The following is a 6,796-nucleotide window of genomic DNA, read 5'->3' on the forward strand; positions in this document are numbered from 1 at the left end:
TCCAGGCAACATACTTTATTTTAGGGGTTTTTAATAAAATGAGACACCCATTTAATTAATAAATGCTATGTAGATCTCAAACACTAACCAATGCAAATGCAAAAAAGTGGTCACATGACTTTCTCCAATGAAAAGTGCATTTATCATCAATTTCCATCCATATAATTGCCTGCAAAAAAATCTGAGTCACCTTCATTATTAAGTAAATAAGTATTTTCAAAAACTTTACATTACATATCATCAAATGTATTTTAGGAAATTACAAAAAACGTAATGTTGCCTCAAGGCAACATTGTATCGTAATGGAACCACATGAGGCCATGCAGGCCTGCTAGGTTATAATACAAGTATATGATATTTGTAAGGAAAAGAGTTAGAATTATCTAAATGTATTTGCATTTTTGCTCAATTTTGTAATGCATTTGTAAAAATAGTAATTCAGATACTATATCTGCACAATTTTATTTTTCTGTTGAGAGAAATTGCTTTCTGAGCTTTCACAAGCAGTGAGGTGTCATTAGTGGGGAAGGAGATTTTACATGCATGTGCTTGTGTGTGTATGTGCATGCTTGTAAGGATAAGGTGCATATTAGGATAAGGTTATGCTGATTTTTTATTTTTTTTACCTTGAAACAACTCTGATTGTAATGTTTTGATATGATAACTTTACATTATATATCATCAAATGTATTTTAGGAAACTTCATATTGCCTCAAGGCAACATTGTACCGTAATGGAACCACATAACTGATATGATGGTTTGGCTATACTTGTGATCCACGATGGTACAATGTTGCCTGAGAGCAACAGCTGGATATGAAATGTCATTTTATTAAATATGAGACATGCAATACATTAAAAACTAGATAAAACTAACTCAAATTAAATAAAACTAAAATTTACAAACAAGCAAAATTTTCAAATCTCTCTAGATTATTCCTATACAACTTCAGATTAATATATTTGCTTTTCTTTTTAGAGAAAACCATCACTTTTGGCTCTTCCACAGAAAACTTAAGACCCCCATTCCAATCCCCAACTTTCAAGCTGTTGTATTCCTGACCATGCATTCCACATTTTCCCCACGCTTCTAAAGTGCCCTATCATCTACAAATAATGATCTACTCATGCCATATAAAGTGTAGGACTTATAACACTCCCTTGTAGCATTCCATTTTCTACCATGTATGACACTTCTGTAACTCGTCTTTTCTTTTAGCATCCAAATTGCTTGCTTTTCTCTCAAAGTCAGCTCCCTCGTCTTCATCCTGGTTTGTGTGTGTCATCATCGAATGCAAGATTCAGAATTCAGAAGTAATGGATATAACTGATACAACACATTCCCTGCTTTTAATATCTGAAGAATTAATGTAACAGGACACAGCTGATCAGTCAATACATCTCATGAACACTCAATAAATAAACGTAGAACACACAACTAATACATTATCCATTCACCACACTCACTTATTTTATTTTTATTTTTCTCATTTCTAATTTGCACATACTTGACCTGTACATACATAGTCGCCTATATTATATATTATATATTTTTTATTTTTATTTTTATTTTATTTTTTGCTGCTTTGTACATTGGTTATTGGCTATTTCCTGTTATTGTGTTTCATTACCTGTGTCCTGTCCTGTTACTGTCTTTCTGTTGCACTGTGGAGCTTCTGTCACTACAACAAATTCCTTGTATGTGTAAACATACTTGGCCAATAAAGCTCATTCTGTTTCTGATTCTGATTCTGGTTCTGATTCTGATTCTGATCACTTAGAAAGACCTGTGAGGCAACTGTTCCAATACTTATGCTCACATCAGATAGAGGGATGAAACACTAAAAGTGCTGAACTTCTTAGCTGGTAAAACATCTGTGTTGAATCACCCAATAATAAAATGTGACATTCTGTAGTTTTGTATGATGTCTGAGTGTTGGCATCATCTGAGTTCTTCTGGGGGGGGTGGCATTTTTTCGTCTCAGGTGTTCGGTCATCTCAGGTCTTTGTAAGGGCTGGATCCAGAATGAAGCTTGCGTAATTTTTTTGGCAGAAACTGTTCCAACTAAGCAAAAAATGATGTGTTCAACCAAGCAAAATGAAAATGTGCATTTGATCAGATGTAACTGAAGTACAAGGTTATGAGATACATTATGTGAATGCTTGGCTAAAGACATGTGTAATGAGATATGATCATATTGCTGCGAGCTCTGATAGACTGATGATCAGTGATGCATCTGACTCAAGAAAATATAGGCATGTTACATGTTATCCAAACTTTCTACGACCTTTCCAATTCTGTGATTTTTAAAACTCATCGAATAGATCTAAACAACTGCTAGTGTTTGAATGTCTCAAATACGGCAAAAATCCCAAAATAAATAATCAGATTTGAATGCAACTCAAAGAGAAAAAATCACACAGAAAAATTCTAGCTAATGAAATTGTAATGCACAGCATTTATACGAAAAAAATCATAGACCATTGACTGCATTCATTCTTCCAGTTTTAGAAGCCAATGCTTTGTTTTTGTTTATCCTTTTGTTGTGGAATATCTTCAGTGCTTTTACCTGACAGGTCACTTGAACATTAAGTGATGGAGATGCATATCAAGCTGATAATAAAAGAGCACCCTGATGTCTTTTATGATTGTTATGTTGTTAGATATAACTTGTACAGTGTTTTTTTTTACTTTAAAGATCCACTTTTTCTTAATCAACAGAAAAAGCACAAGTGAGATATGTTAAATACCTCATTTACATTACTTTTAAATGGCTAGTAATATTTCAAGATGAACACTTACTGGACTGAAGCAATTTAGGTTTACTTTACTAGCCATAAATCTTTTTTTTTTTTTAAATCCAGAAAAATGCATTTCAAAAAAGTTATAAATTGAATGGCATTTTAATGAGTCAAATAAGTATTTGACCCCTTCACAAAATAATGATTTAGTACTTGGTGGCAAAACCCTTGTTAGCAATCACAGAGGTCAGACGTTTCTTGTTGTTGGGATTTTGTCCCACTCCTCTTTGCAGATCCTCTCCAAGTCATTAAGGTTTCGAGGCTGACGTTTGGCAACTCGAACCTTCAGCTCCCTCCACAGATTTTCTATGGGATTACGTCTGGAGACTGGCAAGACCACTCCAGGACCTTAATGTGTTTCTTCTTGAGCCACTCCTTTGTTGCCTGTGTTTTGGGTCATTGTCATGCTGGAATACCCATCCACAACCCATTTTCAATGCCCTGGCCCTGATGGTACATGGCCATGTCCATCGTCCCTTTGATGCGGTGCAGTTGTCTTGTCCCCTTAGCAGAAAAACACCCCCAAAGCATAATGTTTCCACCTCCATGCTTGACGGTGGGGATGGTGCTCTTGGCGTCATAGGCAGCATTCCTCCTCCTCCTCCAAACACGCCGAGTTGAGTTGATGCCAAAGAGCTGGATTTTGGCCTCATCTGACCATTGAATCATTGGCAAACTTCAGACAGCCTGTACATGTGCTTTCTTGAGCAGGGGACCTTGCGGGTGCTGCAGGATTTCAGTCCTTCACGGCGCAGTGTGTTACCAATTGTTTTCTTGGTGACTATGGTCCCAGCTGCCTTGAGATCATTGACAAGATCTTCCCGTGTAGTTCTGGGATGATTCCTCACCGTTCTCATGATCATTGAAACTCCACGAGGTGAGATCTTGCATGAAGCCCCAGACCGAGGGAGATTGACAGTTATTTGGGGTTTCTTCCATTTGCGAATAATCGCACCCGCTGTTGTCACCTTCTCACCAAGCTGCTTGGCGATGGTCTTGTAGTCCATTCCAGCCTTGTGTTGGTCTACAATCTTGTCCCTGACATCCTTGGACAGCTCTTTGGTCTTGGCCATGGTGGAGAGTTTGGAATCTGATTGATTGATTGCTTCTGTTGACAGGTTGTCTTTTATACAGGTAACAAACTGAGATTAGGAGCACTCCCTTTAAGAGAGTGCTCCTAATCTCAACTCTTAGTATAAAAGTATAAAAGACACCCGGGAGCCAGAAGTCTTGCTGATTGATAGGGGATCAAATACTTATTTGACTCATTAAAATGCAAATCAATTTACAACTTTTTTGAAATGTGTTTTTCTGGATTTTTTTGTTGTTATTCTGTCTGTCACTGTTCAAATAAACCTACCATTAAAATTACAGACTGATAATTTCTTTGTCAGTGGGCGAACGTACAAAATCAACAGGGGATCAAATAATTTTTTTTTTCCCCCACTGTAAAACTAAGCATTTAAATATCGTCTTACTAAGACATATTATAAAGATTTACAGAGTGACGACTGATATTTATATGCATTTTATGTAAGTAGCTATTTTTTTGTTGAAAAAAGTATATGTTTTTTCCTTTTCTCCTATATCATACTATATGACCCATAAAATCAAATATGAAAATCAACAAAAACACACATGCAATTTTTAAAGCTTTGCCTAAAAGTGCAATAAGAAAAATTTTTTGGACTATTACTTTTTATGTTAAACAGCCTAACTCCATAACTGTCTGTGTCTCATAAGATATAAAAAGCAACATCTGAGCAACAAAATTGACTTCAATCAAGTATAGACTAAACATGAGCAGCATAAGAACAAAAAGACTCACAATATTGTCATGGGACCGACATTGTCATGAGAATGGCGCATTGCACAGGCAAAGGCACTAGAGAGCTTTCCCGATGTGCTCAGTCCTCAACATCCAAATCTCCGCCAAATTGAGTTATGAAAATTTTATCAGAATGTTAATGCAAAAATGGCCCAGTACAGTCCACTCCCACCACTGCCAACAATGTGGATAATCAGACTGCCACTCTCCTACTTAATAGAAGCATGGCAGGAACTCAGCCTGAATACTGATCTCCTCTCCATTCTTCACTAACCCTCAAAGGACAAAGTTCAGCCCTGTTCTTTGTGCGTAACGACCTATAGTACGGCATGCATGTTTAATACAGAATAGTTCTGTTATGTTTGTGATTACGGTGTCGTTGAATGGGTTTGAGCGTGTGGGTGGTCATTATGCTTGAATATGTACAGGATGATTACTGTTGGTGTCAATGGCTAACTCCACTGCTGAATGACGATGCTGTATGGAACTTGTGGTCTGAACAATGGCTTTTCTCTGGTGGCAATCACCTGTATAATTACTGTGCAGTTTGGGAACAATGGCTAGATCTAAGAGGTAATTGCACAGGTATATAATCCCTGTCTCTCACCACTCAGAAAAGTTTTAAATATCCAATAGACACACTTGGAGATGAATATTAAGTGTTTTGAAAAGCCCTAAGTGTGTGTCCCTTCAAACAAAGGAAATTTGGGTTTGAGAGCTAGACATGAATTATATTAAGATGATGAAAATCAGACACATTCTTATCCTTTTTCTCCAGTCCGCTTGATTGTTAAGTGAGTGAATAACAAATCATTCTGAATACAGTTATGATTCTTTTTTTATAAAGTACATCTATATTTTGAGATGAATATGACCAGTCATTAAACTTTTCACATTTGAATTTGAATTCTCAATTTTAATAATTTGACCTGTATGCTAAAAATAGTCCATTATAAAACAATTGGCCTAGACAAACTCATAACAGTCATTTTCAGTACAGTTAATGACTGCGAGGCAAGATGACGCATCTTAGTTTTTGAAACTGAAATAAAGCTGAAATAAAATAAAACAGACCTAAATATTAGGTGAAAAACCTAAAACGTAAGCAAATATGAGCGATAATGCCTTGGCAAGTAAAATAAATAAGTTGGAAGTACTAAAATTAGAGAATTCCTCTATTGAACTATTCTATCTGCAGTTTGAGTGTAGTGTCATCCTACTTCCGAGTGTTTTGTAGCGAAGTCAGGGGGACAAGAAGGATGCAACATTTCTGTCATTAATTACTCACCCTCATGTCATTACAAACCCATAAGACCTTCGTTCATCTTCGGAACCAAAAATATATTTTTGAGGCATAGAAAGGTTGTCATACATCATTAAAATAGTCCATGTGAAATCAGTGGTTCATCATTAATTTTATGAAGCTATGAGAATACTTATAGTGTAATAATCAAGGAACTTTGCTGCCGTACCATGGGTGAAGCAGGCGCAATGATATTACGCAGAGCCTGAAAGTAGTCCCCAGCTATATCATAACTAGTTACCTAGCTGGTTACATTTTTCTCTTTCTTTCTTTCTTTCTTTCTTTCTTTCTTTCTTTCTTTCTTTCTTTCTTTCTTTCTTTCTTTCTTTCTTTCTTTCTTTCTTTCTTTCTTTCTTTCTTTCTTTCTTTCTTTCTTTCATTTATTTATTGCATTTTAGTAAAATACTACTACTACTATACTACTACCCTACTACTAATAAAAAAAATCTGCTGTGTCTTCATGGCATGCTTATCCTAATTCAGTGCAAAATCTCAGTAGACCCACACCTGAATCTCACGACAGTTTTGCAAGCTTATCATGGTGTCACAACCAAACTTCTTTTAACAATTTCTGATGCGGCTTCCATGATCTGATCTTATCCCAGCTCTGGATGCTGTATCGTAGCAGGCCTATAGGTGGCAGTATTGCCATAAGCATTGTATCAGATCCCTCTGCCAGCGCAGAACACTAGCTTTATTTGGCCTGACTCATTTTCTTTGTCTACCCCCAACAAAGTGCCTCCCTCTCTGAAACTACACCTGTGATATCAGTGAGCCACACACCCCTAAACCAGACAGTTTGCGTTCTCATTTACCAGACTGGTATCCACCCTCCCTTTTGAAGTGTCTTTCACTCTTTCTCT

This window comes from Barbus barbus, assembly GCF_936440315.1.
Source record: "Barbus barbus genome assembly, chromosome: 8".
NCBI classification, from domain to species: domain Eukaryota; kingdom Metazoa; phylum Chordata; class Actinopteri; order Cypriniformes; family Cyprinidae; genus Barbus; species Barbus barbus.